Consider the following 16466-nt stretch of genomic DNA (forward strand, 5'->3'; position numbering starts at 1 on the left):
AAGGGTGGTCTAGCAATTTTATTAAAAGAAGATCACTCTTGGTCACAGGAAATAATCAATACAAACATAGATAATCTACAATGTTTAAAGGTATCACTTAAAACTCAAATGTCAGACACATTTGAAAAAATATTGCTTTTCAACATCTATGCACCTCCCAGTAACAATTGTGATTTGCTGTTTGACCGCCTAATGGAGATCATCACTCACATCATCGAAGATCAACTTTATTTGCCATATATTATAATGGGAGACTTGAACGCTAAAATTTCAAACTGCGAAATAAAGAAATGGGCTCTTCTCTTTAAAGAGGAATCTCTGGAAACATCACTCCCTGAATTCCAAAAGGAACTAAATCAGATAAGAGAGGTCGCGCACTACTATCATTTCTCCCCAGTATTAATGGGACAATATTAAATGGTAACATCAACGGTGATAAACCAGCATCGTACACAAGGCAGGGAAATGGATCTCCCTCTATCCTTGATTATTTTATATGTGGGATCGAAGAAAAAGAACAAATGATTCAACTTTCGAATATATTCAAAGAGGAAAGTGATCATGCTCTTTTATATCTATCAACTCACTGGATTGCACAGTCTTCTTTCCAGAACCAGCCAATATTTCATAAGACCAAAACGGAAGTAAACACAATGAGGCGTCGTATTTATTGGGGGACAGAAAATCTGGACCATCTGAGGCTATTAATCTCCCATACCCATCTGTTGACTACCATATATTCAGTCGATCCTATAAAGAACTTTGAACACTTAACAAATAAGCTCAAATATGCTTTACAACGTAAGTTAGAACACACCAGATCAATAAAAAGTAGATGGAGAAGTAAGAATAAAAACTGGAACCAACCAGTCGTAAAACAACTCAATAGGTTGATTCGAGCCCAGTATCTGAATTTCTCGTCTATAAACAAAAAGGAAATCAATAGATTAAAGAACCAAATACGACGAGAAAAAACCAAACAGAAAAAATTGAAGCAGGACTCTAACTGGACTGAAATCCAACAAGCAGCTAAACAAAACAACCAGCGCAAATACTTGGCCCTGATTGCAATAATGACAGGATCCAAAAAAAAGCTGGAAGCAACTCCCGTTTCGGAAGAAGACTGGGATATTTACCTTCGTGAGCTATATAAACTGAAAAAGTCTATTAATAATGGAGAGGCTGAAGAACAAATCATGGAAACGAATGATACTAAAATCAACAAAACGTCGGCAGTGTCTGTCTCTATGAATATCAGAAAGGCAAGAAGCACGGGTGCATCGGGCCCCGATCAGATACCTATCAAGGTTTATCAAACCGATCACAAAGAGTGGGGACGGTTGCTCTCGCCACTATTTAATTATATATTCGACAGCGGCAAAATGCCAAACTCCTGGAAGGGAAGTATAATAATCCCAATTTACAAAAAAGGAAAAAGAAGCATACCGGGAAACTATAGGCAAATTGCCCTCATGGACGCTGCCGGGAAGATTTTTGCAGCAGAAATCTTGGATAGGCTGAAAACTTGGGCATTCTCATTGGGTCTAATTCCCAAGTTTCAATCTGGATTTCGTCCAAATCACGCAGTTACCGACAATGTAGCAATCTTCCAAACCATCTTAGATAAGTATGTATCAGGGAAAAAACAATCCATTTATGCAGCGTTCATCGACTACTCGACAGCCTTTGATCGAGTGGATAGACCGACCCTGTGGTCAAAGTTAAGAAGAATGGGCATTCCGGAACAGCTATTACATTTAATACTGAATCTACATAGTGACACCTGGTGCCGTGTCCAAATGGGGAGTGACAAGGGTCTATCGAAGATAATACGAACATCAAATGGCCTAAAACAAGGGTGCCTCTTGGCTCCAATTTTATTTTCTTTGTACTTAAGTGACTTACCATCCCAACTACAACAAGGGCTAAGCACTCCTCCAAAGATAGCCACTGAGTGTATCCACTCCCTGCTGTACGCGGACGACATAGTCATGTTTGACCTAACACCCTTCGGACTTCAAAATCTACTAGATATTTTACACCAGTATTCTAGAAAAAAAATTCTAAATCCAAATATAAACAAAACTAAAGTGGTTGCTTTTTCGAAACAGAAGAAAAGGGTGAGGTACGAATGGAAGTTGGGAGGTGAGAAGTTAGAGCAGGTAAAGGAATATACATATCTGGGTAGAATCTTCTCACAAAATATGAGTAACATCAATCAAATCAATCACTTAAAAAGGAAAAGTGACTTACATGCTGGGGCCTTGTCTCGCCTATACTCTGCCACTGGACACAGGCATTTCTCTGCACTAATACAAGTCTATTGAGCCAAGATCCCACCGGTCCTGTCTTATGCTTCGGAATATATTCCTTTTAAACAATGGACCTATATGGACTCAATTGAAGGTAAAATATTAAAAAATCTACTGAAAATCTCTACATCTACCCCAGTACAGGCGTTGAGACTGGAATGTACCATTACGAGTGCATATGCCACAGCCGTAGCTAGTATCATAAGGTGGGCCTATAACCTTCTACATTCAAAAGAAGGCACTCTACGAAGTTTACTAAAAGTCGAGACATTCAATATCGATTCTACCCATCTTACCTTTTCCAAAAATATGCGAGAGGCCTTTCAGCTCGCAAAAGTCAGTGTGGAAATTTTGTCTATGTGGTCACCAGCACAACTCAAACTTTTTCTAAAAAACTTCACCCCCAAACTGAGCTACGAGATTGACCACTTACATTGTGATAGACTATCCTCGTATAAGATCTATGCAGACTCCCAGGAATATAAACAAAATCAGTCCTATTTAGATTATACTCTTATACACGGTGCAAGGCGTGCAATTATGATGTTGCGCCTGGGAATACTTCCTGTACTAACCTTTACTTCTTCCTGGAGATCAGACAGTTCTGCTCTTTGTACACTTTGTCAAGGGGGCAATCAGAATTTGAAACACCTTCTTTTTATATGTCCAAACACAGAAATAGTAAACGCAAGGTTAACATGTCTTAAGCCCATTTATCGGTCCTGTAGGATTGCTAACTCAAAGGATTTTTTATCAATATGTAAAAACCCCCCTAACGAATATGTCTGTTACAGAATTTTTAAGTTTTTGAAAATTTCATTGAAAATGTATTAAATGGAATGTATAAAGTATATATTTTATTTTGTGGTCCTCAAAAGAGTACCGTAACAAAAATAAAAACTTTTGACTTTGACTCATATTTATTTTCTTCCAGAGGTCCATATCCTCACATTACCATATGTGAGTAGGTTTATTCTTGGAATGATTTTCAAACACATATGTCAAATAGGTACTGTGCGTAAAAATACATTAGTTTACACATGATATACCACATTTACATGTGTGTAGTGAGACCAATGAGGTTGAAAACAGTGCCATTACGGTTGTGTTGAATAGGATCTAGAGGCACAAGTTGACAAAATTGTCAAGGAGCTGTTGGAAGGTTTCTTCATCCATGGGGGGCAGGATGGTGTCCCAACGGGTTGGGTATCACTGACAGACTGGGATATGTGGAACATATTTTACTACAAGTGTATATGGCCATGTTGTAATCTTGTTACTTTTCACATGGAAATACATGTATGTTGTTCACACAGCCTCAGTATTCACTAGGGGGCCTATTTGTGTAAATTTCAAACAGCGCAACACAGCTCGGCAGCTTGCTGCTCCCCCTGCCTGGAAGAGTAATTGAATGAATGGGCCACATTTTGCATGTTTCTGCTGTCTGCCTGCACTGTTGCAAATGTGGCTTCTTAGCACCACTGCAATGACCATTGCAGCATTTAGCAAGGGTGTCTGCATTTGCTCTTGCCATCTGTTTGAGGACCAGCACTCACTAAGACATCCTGCACTCTGCCTTTCACACACAGCACTACATGCCAAGCTGCCCTGATGTACTGTCTTGCATGCAATTTGTGCATTATTGGGCCCTTGAGGAGTTCATCTTTCACAAACATCCACACAAAAATACATGGCAAGACACCTTGCTGCACTGCATGTAAGGCGAAGGGCTTGTACTTGCGATAATCCAATTTTTTCAGGGGAATCCTGTAGTTTTTTGCCACACACATAGTTAACTCCAGACTCATCAACACTAAGAACTAAGAAGGATCTCTGAATTGGATAGAATCCTTCATAATTGGTAGTATGCAACATCTTATGCTCACTCCATTCCCTCAAAAATCAAGGAGATCATCTGCAGAGTCTGGCAAATCTCTTCTCTCTGACCCACTCTCTTGAACATGTACATGCCTCTTCAGGCAATCATCATTCAGACCCAAGAATTGTACATCACCTCTTACACTGATGCCACCCAGATCATACATTAACTCTCAGGAGATGCCAACACCACCAACAGTAGTTTCATTATGCCATTGAGCAACATGGCTACCTGTTTGTGAGAATAGTTGCTCATACTCAACCTGACAAGATAAAAATGAAGAGATTCTGCAACATGTACTCACCATGGTTGTTCACATGACTAGGTCCAAAGCCCTTTTCCGCCAACCACCAGGGACTCTTTTCCAACATCCTGGTCACTTACCTTACCATGAGACGTCAATTGCCACAATCACCTCCACCTGCTTTAACTTTATTTGCATGGTCAGACATTTCTTCATATGGCTCCCTCCTGACACCTATACAACCTACACCCAAGCCATCAACACTAGGCCTGGCCTATGAACTCCACCTACCTTGCCACATCAAGTTGGCAAGTGCAGAAAATCTACCACCGTGTGAGATTTTCAACGCAGGCAGTCAGATTTCTCAGGGTGGGTCGTCGCGGAGTGTCGCAACCCCTCTCGTTCAGAATGCTTCTGTTCGCCTGGAGAAAGCTGGTGCTCGGGTAGAAATCGGAAATAAAAGAAGCAGCGTCCTCTTGCGCTGCACATGGTGCAGTTTGCGCTTATATACTGTGCAGGACAAACACCCAACACTGAAAATCAACGCTAATGGCATGACCAAACACACTCCACCACTTGCGGAACCCTGCGTAGCGCGGAGGAGCATAGCGGAGCTCCGCGAACTCTGTCCAGGCCTAAGATTAATCACATTTTGACTGTAATAGACCAACGACCTCTACAACAGCATCTCTGCACACCAGCTTCATAAGAGGTAAACTATCCAACACACCACTGCAAGATCATTACTCTGCCTACCTTGCGGCACGCACATCACACATCACCTCAGAAAATTGCATTGCCCCACCATTCAAACGCACTGGTAGGTCAGGTTGCTCAGCCACACCTACAAGGCACTACACTTCCAGGGACCCACACAACATCCACACTTCCATCAACCAATCATGAACCTCCACTCTGCATAACTTGCACTCAACCACACCACTAATATCCATATGGTCATGCCAGGAGGTAGGCTGTTCTCATACATGGGACAACCTCCCCCAGCACATCAGGTCAGCTGAGTCAAATATTGGTTTGTACTTGAAACTGTATGCCTGGCTCCTTGAGTGATACTACTTACACTGCAGGCACCTCCTCAGAGAGGGTCAATGTGTCACCCTCTCTGGTGACACATTGACACTCTTCAAAGACACATTAACAGATTTTACATTACAGTACACTTTTGCCTACCTAGCCCAAGCGCAAGCACAATTGCATCATGGTGCAAGGTGGCCTGCATTGTCACTAGCATATCTACAAAGTTTCCAAGGTTCATACATGATGGGTTGTTTCAGAACAGGTTGTCAACTTTGTATTCTGTGACTTATAGTCCTTTTTGATGAAGGGATAAATGATAGTACAAGTACAAGTAGTTAGAGGTAATACCTTTACTGGGGCAGCACATCACTCATGGACCTGGGAAACTTGTCAAGGCTGGACTGGACGGGTAAAATTGGTACAACCCAAGGAAAGGCCAGTTATGTGAAGGATGAGTTGACATGTGGGGCATTCCTGCCCTTTCCCTTCCATGCAGTGCAGCATAGCACAGCACAGCAAAGTGTGTTGCTGCATTGGCCTGCATGACAGTTTGCTACTATTTGGTCCCTTGCTTTGACTCACCCTGTAGTTTGTGCTTGTCCTCCACTTCAGCACTGTCCTGCCCTTCCACTCTAGCTACCAACTCTGTTGGAATGAGGGATGCCACCTGCTCCTCCAAATGAACTAACTCCTCCTGGACAGCAGGTTCTCCTCTGGTCCTCACGGCTGCCTTAAGTTTCCTGGACACCTTTTCTTTGGTGCTGTGATTGTAATCATGCCACCTCTTCTCACACTCCAGAATGCTCCTCTTTAATTGTCCTACGCAGTTGATTTTGTCCACTATGTATTGCCACATTGCCTCCTTCCTTCCTAATGGCAATTTTGAGGTGACAAATAGGAGATGTTCATTATTTGTCACTTATTAAAATCTGGTTCTCCTCCTCCTCACTAAAGTGCAACTTCCTCTTCCTCTTCCCCTGGGATGATGGGAAATCTTCTGGGTTGTTGCTGTTACCCTCCTGACTCCCTGAGGCTCCTTCCAAGGTTCTTACTATTGTCGAGTATTGTTGGGTTGATTTCATGAGTTTTTCAAGCGCTCCCCTGACCCAAAGCACTCCTGCATGAAACAATTCTGATTTACAGTAGTGGTGCCTTATGACATGAAAATCTGCGTTGCGTTAGATATGGAGTACTTGCGTTGTCGCACCTTGTGCCATTCCTGACACCATTATGTTGGATTTTGTGACAGTCCTTCTGCCATGGTGCCCCATACCATAAATACGGCGAGTCCATGGCACCAGGATATGCCACAACACAGCGCCGATTTTTCTGCTGCAACGCTGCCTCAATGCAGCGTTGTATCAGAACTGATAAATGTACCCCTAACTGTCTATCTTAAAGAGATATGCAAGAAATTAAGATTAATCAAGCTTCAGACATGCACAAAAAGCAGAACATAACTTGATAAATTCTTTGAGAAATTACCATTATTGAAATCATGGTTACCCTTGCAAAACTGAGACCTTCAACTTTGTAACATGACTCAAAGCATTAATGACGGAGAAACAATCTTGCTGAAAATATGGCAGTAAATTTTTCGAAAGTCAGTAAAAAATACATTCTGACCACTTACATCTTTCTATAAAAACTGTGCGCCTCATAAACAAATCACTGAATACATAACATATATGGCTATAGTAAGAACATCTGACACACTGTAAAAGGCATCTACTTAACCTCTCCACTTTGGAACCTAATTTTTATTCAATGAAAAATGTCTTGTTATGGTTGAAACCTTAAAGGTCATAGGCCATGGCAGCTTTAACGTTAAATTGTATAGGCACATTTCCACCGAGATTTCCCTCAAACTTTTAGATTAATTTGACATTTTCTGAAATTCTCAGAGACAAAAGAGCTTGTCTGCAAACAAGGTGTGCTCTCTAAACGGAATAAAGAACATACACTCCAAAAAACTGTAAGCCCATATTATTGGCACATATTGATTGTAAAATCTTTGCCAATATACTGTACATGAAATTGGTTAATATTATGCTACTCGTCGTAAGACCAGATCGAACAGGTTTTCCTAAATGGAGGATGATAGCATAGAAGACAAGACTATCCTGTGACATACATGCTCTAGCCGGAATTCACTGATGAAAAAAGATTGCTACCGTGCTAAAAGCCAAGAAAACGTTAAACTGGCTGGAATTGAGTTTTCTGAATAGATCCATATAATAAATGTGATTGCATGGGATTATTTAATAAACTGTAATTGTGCGTGCGTCTTTGGGTTATGATATTTCTATATTCTCACTCCCCAATTGCAGAATTATATATTTCCATTAAGCATTTCGTAGATTGATCTGACGCTACAGGTTAAGATTCAGACAAACATATAATAAAGACATAAGAGCCAAAACATTGTAATAATTGAACATTATAGTCCACTGCTGAGGGTTGTAAGAATTGTTATGATATGATAATATAGCCAACAGCAGAAGGGCTATGCTATTAGAACATTCTGTCCATTGAGAGTAAAATAAGGTTAACAGGAAGAAAAAAAGACAAGCATTGGAATGTTGAAGCTGTAGGTCTGCGCCAGGCATTATTGTCCCTGAGGCACTTCATTGTCTTCAATGAATCTCACAACATTCCAATCTCCTAGCATGCGAACTTCTACAGTACCACTTTACAACCCTCAAATGCCCCTTGGTATTTACCATGCTCCCACGATGCGCACACTCTTGAATGGCTTTTTTCATTGCATTCATCCATAGATATATTCTAGGTGAGGTGACAATACCTTAAGAATTTTACCTGCTTGATAAAGCCAGTGGACCCACTTTTTGTATATTTCAGTGTTCTGACCCCTTGTCAAAGTCAGTAGGTCTGCCTTACTTAAATGACACACTTTCAATTGTTACATCACATAGCCAGCCATGCATACCTTTGTGGGATGGGTGCAGTGCCCAACATCAAGCTGTGCATGACTAAAGGCTGTTCACATCAGGCGGTTAGAGGCCAGTGGTAGGTTGGGCACACCATGCACCCTTACTAATGCTGCACACGGAAATAAACATCTTACTTTACGTTTAAAAAAAATAGAAATTCACAGAAAAAAGACAAAGGTTAAAGATACATTATAGTTAAGTGAAAATGCCAGTTATGGTTACTTTAGGGCACAAGTTACAGTTACTTGAGATAACTATACGCTCTGCTTCATCAGTAACTGGATGAGCTCAAACCATCTGAAGCTCAACCCCGACAAGACCGAGTTGGTTCTTGTCGGGGGACCCTCCATTCCCTGGCACCCCTCCTTCTGGCCTGCAAGCCTGGGCAGTCCTCCCTGTGCTGTTAATTCAGCCAAAAGCCTAGGAGCCGTCATTAGCAACGACCTCTCTATGACGCCTCAGATAAGCGCAGTAGTATCCTCCAGCCATTTCCAACTCAGGAAAATTCGTAAAATCTCCCGCCTACTTACTACCGAAGCCCTTACTTTGGCCTTGCTTGCGTTAGTCATGTCTAGGCTTGACTACGCAAACGCATTGTATGTAGGCATTCCTGATTACCAACTTAAGAGACTTCAGTTGATCCAAAATCAGGCTGCTCGTTTGATTTATCACCAACCTAGAGATCAACATGTTCGTCCCCTTTTAAAAAGTCTCTATTGGCTCCCGGTATCTGCCCGTTGTAAATTCAAGCTTGGCTGCATTATCTCTAAATCTCTTGCAGGCCACAGTCCCCTTTTTATCTCTTCCCTTCTCCACCCGTATGTTCCTCCTCGTAATCTTCGGTCATCTCAGATGGCCTTGCTATCAGTTCCCAGATTCAAGAGGAAGAAACATGGCGGCCTCAGGTTCTCATTTTTAGCCCCATCCTTTTGGAACTCCCTTCCTCTTCCTCTCAGGCTGCCTTCTCCTTACTCTAGGTTCAGATCTCTTCTTAAAACCTTCCTTTTCACTGAGTCTTATAATTAGCTGTTAATCTCACGTTTTCTTTCTTTGCTCCCTCAGCACAAGCGCCAAGAAACCTAATGGTGTTAGTCGCGCTTAATAAATTTATTTAACATAACATAACATAACAACTATGTAATTTTTTAACTGACATTTTCACCGAACTATAACATTCCTTTTACTATTCTTCTATCAGGGAAAGTATATATATATATATCGACAAATTCTGTTCTTTCACAAAACAAAACCAGAGCGGACTTTGAATGCGGTATGTTTCTTCTTCGGCTGACTGGTGGCCGTCTGCCCTTGGAACCTGCCCACACCCTCCCTTGCCGCCCGCAATTTGGGTGTAATTCTTGACACCACACTTTCCTTTGACAGGCAAGTCAATAGGACTGTTTCCACCTGTTGTGGTGTCTTAAGGATTTTGAGAAAACTTTCACACTACCTCTCCCTGGAAGCTCAGAAACAACTCTCGGTAGCTCTCATCTCCTCACGGTTAGATTACTGTAACGCACTCTATTTAGGCATAAATAGGAGGCTGGTCCAACACTTACAAGTTGTGCAGAATGCGGCAGCTAGGTTCGCTGTTGATGCCCCCAGGCGGTCATCAGGCTCCTCCATCAGAAAAAGCCTTCATTGGCTTCCTATGCAGGCCAGGATAAACTTTAAGGTTCTGTGTCTTACCCACCGTGCTCTCCAAGGATCTGGTGCAGAAGACATTAGGTCTCTTGTGTCCTCCGATACCCCGGGCAGGGCTCTGCGCTCTGCCAACAAGAACCTTCTGTCGGTTCCCCGAACTGTTAAGGCCAGATGGGGAGGGAAGGCCTTTTTCCCCTTGCCCCGAATCTCTGGAACATGCTTTCAGTTGAACTCAAGGGCCATGGGCCATGCGTCCCTCGTTCTTTTCCGCAAAGCCCTAAAGACCTGGCTCTACACAGAAGCCTAACTATAGTCGACATCTGGTTTTACCTCTCGTTCAGCTGTACTATCTGATGCGCCTTGATGCCTTGGCGCTAAGTAGCACAATACAAATCTCATTTTATTCATTCATTCATTCATATTCCTTGGTCAGCCTTTCATGACATGTTTTGGTCGTATCTGCGACCTTGATCACATGTGTTTCAAAGGAATGTATCCTGGACTGACATTTTATTTTCTCGAGTCTGACTTGCACTGAAGACAGACTTGTGACAACATCGCACATGTGCTATGATACATTGTACCATCACACAATACATTACATTTTGGTTACTTTGAATCAAGTTTCGGGGTGAATTGTCTCTCTCACACGAAACCCTTTGTTGCTACTAAGCGAGTACATGGAAATAGTTCAAATCTATTTTGAATGCATAAAATGCCTTTTCCATTTCAACAAAGTCTTTAACAAAAATATACTCAGTATACTCAAGTTAAATTATCAAAAATGGCAATGTCAACCAAAATTAAGGGCAAGTGCCCATTGCACCCACTACTACAGTTTCTTTGCTAATTTTCTTTGCCATCCTTTCTCGCTTTACTCATATTTGCAACATGACTTTACAGTTACATTTATTTACATAACTGGGGTAGTGCCCTAATCAGACCAATTCATCTCCAACCCAACATTTAGTATCCTCATTTGATGTTGTCAAATAATGTATGTGATTTTTGACTTAACAGGGTTTATTTTATATTCGTTTTGTATGCAGTTAGTGCTCCTAAATGCTGCATTGCACTTATCTTAGTGTTCCCTCTCCCCAACTACAGACATGAATGAAATTCCTCATCAAAGTTCAGGCCATTCAGGCCTTGCTGTCTAGTGTCAGAATATATCTTGTTTCAAGTTCACACAATTTTCTAGTGCGGTCACCCCCTCTTCTATCTGCTGGTACTGCATCAATGACAAAATACCTGACTTGTGTTGGATCTTCCCATGCACCACCTCACAATGCCTGGTCACTGGGTATGATTGATCACCATTCACTATAGCTCTCTTGTGTTGCAGGATTCTTTTGTAGACTTTTATTGTGGTACGACCGGTGTATTGTTGTCCACACGCGCAAATCAGCACGTATATTGCAAACTTATTTTTGTAATAATAAGATCCCATAATGTTTTTACTCTTTCCTCCAAATGGAGTTGAGAAGGTGATGATTTCCTAGCCTATACTACATGCTCTGCACTTTCTAAAACGCGGAAGTGGTTTTAACCAGCGTTCTCTCAGTTCAATTTCTGGACTCGTTTTTACAATTGAGTCCCTTAAAGGTGGTGCTCTTCGGTAAGTGATGGGAGGGTGTCTAGGAAGTATCTTACCTACTACAGAGTCAGCTTTTAACAGGTGCCAGATCCCTCAATTCCCTATGTTGAGTGTTTTAGGTGGTTAAAAACCCTGCCTGGGGTTTGACTTTGCCCTCCCTTACTTCTCTCTTAGAGAATAGGATTGTTTCCACTTCTTCCTGTTAGCTGCCCTGCATGCCTCCTCTGCCACTCTTCTACTATAGCCCCTCTGGAAAAATCTTTGACTCATATCCTTCTGACATTTTATTAGTTCTATTTCAGTACTACAGTTCTTGTTCGCTCGCAGCATTTCTCCGTATGGTATGCTCACTTTGGTGTGGATTGGGTGAAAACTAGTGGCGTGCAGTGTTGTGTTTCCTGCCTTTTCCTTTCTGTGGAGTCTTGTTTCTAACTTCCCCCTTGTACAAAAACTTCAGTGTCCTTAAATGTTATATAACTCTTACTTATGATATGATTGAATATTAAATTCAGGTCATTGCCATTCAAAAGATCCACAAATTGTTCTGCAGAATCCCTGGTGCCCCTCCAGATTACAAACAGATTGTCAATGAATCTTGTCCACATGACTACATGTCTATCCCACACTTGTGCATGTTTTTTGCGGAGCACCTGTTCCTCCCACCATCTCACATGCAAGCATGTATAACTGGGGTCCAAACAGGTGCCCATTGCAATTCCCCGCTGCTGATGATATAGCTCACCCCAAACATGAAGATATTGTCCTCCAGACATCTCTTTTCTATAGACATTAGCATCTGGGTGGCTTTCAGTAAGCCAGCAGGTCCCTCCTATAGGAAGTGTTTGTTAGCTCTCAACCTATCAGTATTGGCAATGCTGGTATACAACGACGTTAAATCAAGTGCTATTAGCGTGTAATCATGTTCCAATGGTGTATCGTAAATAATTTTGAGGAAGTCACATCTGTCCCTTACAAATGATGGTAAATTCAATACATACGGTTTTAGAAAGAAGTCAATGTATTAGGAGGTATTCTCCATCATATAGCTTATATGATTGGGCGTCCAGAAGGGAAATTGGCATTTTTATGTACTTTTGGAATTAGATAAAAGACTGGTGTCCTTTGCTTGTCATGTTTGAGGAATTTAAATTCATCATCCATGAGTAATCCCTCCAATCACCACCATTGAGTCTTGTACAAATTCTGCCTGTGCCTTTGTCATTGCTTCTAGCTTGGACCGTTTATAACAGTCCATTTGCCCCAATTGGGAACATGCGTCTTGTAAGTACATATTGATTGGCCACAAAACAATGTTATCCCCTTTATTTTATTTTTTAATTAAACGTTTTATGTAGCGCTGGCTCGACCCGGGGGTATCAGAGCGCTTTACAAGGGTATGGATATAGTACAGGAGTAAACGATTGTTCCAAATGTAGGGTTTAGATAGTAAGGAATACCAAGAACAAATAACATAATACAATTTACATATTTCAGAGGGGCAAGAAGGAGCAATCAACATAAATAAGGTGGGTCCAGGTAATCAAATTATTAAACAATAACAGGAGATGAAGGAAGGCTATAAGGTAGTCGGTGGATAGGTAAGAGTAAGGGCGAATAAGAAAAGAATGATGAAGGGGAGGAAGAAACTAAACGGAGGGTGTGTTGAGGGAGGTGGAAAAGAAAAGGGGAAGGCAGGGAGGGGAAAAGAGGGGGAAGGGAGAGAGTAGAAGAGTAGAGAAATGAAAGGGATTAGGGACCCCAATATTTGTAGAGCAGGTGCAGTTTTAGGTCTTTTTTGAAGCTGATGTAAGAGGGGTTACAACGCAGGTCCTTAGGGAGGGCATTCCAGATGTTAGGGGCGTTTCCAGAGAAAGAGCAAGAATGTTGTCTTTCTTTTTTAACATAGGTGGAACAAGGAGGAGAGCATTGGTGCTTCTTAACGGTTGGGAGCAGCCTGCTTTGTTTAGTTTGTCAAAGAGATACAGCAGGGTTTTTTGATGAAGGGCTTTGTGCATAATGCATGCAATCTTGTAGGAGGATCCGCTTTTTAAGGGTAACCATTTAAGGGCTTTGAGGGTTGGGGAGATGTGGTCAAAGCGTTTGCTGTCAGTGATTAGACTGGCCGCCAGGTTGAGAACAAATTTAAGTGAGGCAAACTGAACTTTGGGGGTTCCAGAGAGAATAGCATTACCATAGTCAATTCTCGAGAGGACTAGAGATTGTACAGCTGATTTAAAGTTGTCCTCTGGAATGAAGGGTTTAATTTTGTTGAGATGACAGAGAGAGAAGAGTGCTCCTTTAGCCAAGTTTTTATGTGGTCCTGGAGAGTTAGGCTGCTGTCAATGATGATGCCAAGAGATTTTACTGAGTTGGAAAAGGAGAGTGGACAGTTGAGGGCATTAAGGTCATACTTGGATAGGAATAGGGTTATTTGTAGGAGAGAAGTGAATGATTTTAGTTTTATTAGGGTTGAGTTTGAGATAACTGGAGTGGATCCAGGATTGGATTTTTGCTAGGGTGTTGTTAAGGTGTTGTACATCGGAGTGCGATCTAATCTTATAGTAAAGTTGGGTGTCGTCAGCATAGAGGTGGTAGTTGATTTCAGCTTGTTTTAGAATGAGTGTAAGGCGTTCCATACAGAGGTTAAAGAGACAAGGAGAGAGAATCGAAGCCTGGGGGACACCAATGGAGACGGGTGTGGGGTTAGAGAGGCAGTTGTAGATTTTGATTTATTGTGTTCTATGTTGGAGGTAGGAGGAGAACCATTTGAGTACAGGGACAGTAAGGCCAAATCAAACCTTGAGCGCATTAAGTAAGGCAGGGTGGTTAACAGTATCTAATGCTGCAGAGAGGTCGAGGAGAATGAGTAGACAGGTCTCATCATTATCTAGGGAGTGGTGGATGTCATCAACAATATTTAGTATGGCAGTTTCTGTACTGATGCCTTTTCGGAACCCGGATTGTAAGGAGTCGAGTACGTTAAAGGTGTCAATGTGTTTGTCCAGTTGAAGTAGGGCACATTTTTCAAGGGCTTTGGAAAGGAGGGGGAGGTTGAAGATGGGACAGAGATTATTAAGGTTGTTGGGATCGGCATTGGAATTTTTAAGAATGGAAGTGAGTTTTCCGAGTTGGAGGGAGGCAGGGACACATCCAGAGGTAAGGAAGGAGTTGATGATAGAGGTCTAATAAGGTGCAATTATGTGCTTAAGCTAATGGACAAGGTTAGCAGAGAGAGGGTCTTTGGTGTGTGAGGACGGTTTAAGTTTAGAGATGATGTTAGAGACTTCAAGCTCAGTTACGGGGTGGAAATTGTGCCAGGCTTGAGTTAGAAAGGTTGTTCGGGGTAGTGGCAGGAAAGAGGTATGAGGAACCAGGGGGGAGAGGTAATAGGGAGGGAGGTTGAGAAGTAGAGTTAGCGATAGCTAGGGGATAAGGAGGGATCTGAGATGCAAGGAAGGATTGGTTTATGTTGGCTATTTTTTCAGAGAAGAAGTTACCAATTTCTTTGCATCTATCAGTTGCGGCTGTCAATTTTGGAGGAACAGAGAAAGTTTCATTTCGAACTATCTTGAACGGCTCTCTGGGTATATTTTTCGCACAATTGAGTTGTGTGCTGAAGAAGGAAGCCTTTTCAGTGAAATGTGTTTCTTGTACATAGCTATGGCGGATCTGAGGAGTGCAAGATGGGCGGGGAAAGGTGTTGTCTCCAAGTTCTTTCTGTAAGTCTAAGTAAATGTAAATGTAGAGGTACTTGTATAGCGCACGACTACCCGGAGGCATCTCAGCGCTTGTATGAATACCGCTGAGGAACCCTTCCTGGCTTTTCCATGTGAAGTGTCCACTCCTGGGCACGTCTTTCGTCATTGAAATTAGAATTGAACCACAATTTAGATGGAATGGCTCTTAGGGTTTTTAGTTTTGACGGGGTAATTTGGTCTAGGATATCGATGACAGTTTTGTTAAAAGGCTCTGTGAGTTTGTTAGCATTTAGGGGGAGAAGGGTGAGAAGAAGTTGTGCTTGGACTTTAGACTCCGGTTCACCAGGGGGGATGCGTTTAAGATTTCTGGTCCATTTTGTGGCTTCAATGTTATTGGTGGGGGGTGGAGCCATGGTGGCGATTGAGAACAGAATGAGGTGATTGTCAGACCAGTCGATGGGGATGATGTTGGAGAGGGAAGCAACGTCATTGTTTGCAATGATGGCGCCAAGAGTGGCCCCTTTGGAGTGGGTAGGAAAATGGCAGAGTTGTTTGAGGTCACTGATCTCTAGAAGATTAGTGAGGATGTTGACTCAGGGGGTCATCTGTCACATTCCAGTGGAGATTATAATCTCCAAGGAAGAGATTTTTTGAGTTAGAGAGTGAGGATTGAGAAGAAGGTCAGATAGTTTCTCAATGAAGGGAAGAGGGTCACCAGGAGGGTGGTAGATATTATGCAGTTGAGTCGAGGAAGAACCTTGAAACTTAAGTTTAGCTTAAAGGTATTCAAAGGTATTGCAGTCAGAGTTCTTGACAAGGGAAAGTAGAAGTTAGTTTTTAAAGATAATCACTAATCCACCCCCTATTCTCTCAGTTCTGTCTTTTCTGATGCTAGAGTAACCCGGAGGGTAAAGTAAGTCAAGGCTGGACGTAGAGTAGTCATTGAGCCAGGTTTCCTTGAGGAAGATGATGTCAATAGCTTTGCTATGGATAGTTTCTGATATTTCGATCGCATGTCGGACGGCCGAACAGAAGGACACGAGCATGCAGGCGAGGGGTTTAGGGAAGTCTTTTGGGGGGAGAGCATGAATGGATGGTGG

This window comes from Lissotriton vulgaris, chromosome 4_1 (genome assembly GCF_964263255.1).
Source record: "Lissotriton vulgaris chromosome 4_1, aLisVul1.2, whole genome shotgun sequence".
Classification (NCBI taxonomy): Eukaryota; Metazoa; Chordata; class Amphibia; order Caudata; family Salamandridae; genus Lissotriton; species Lissotriton vulgaris.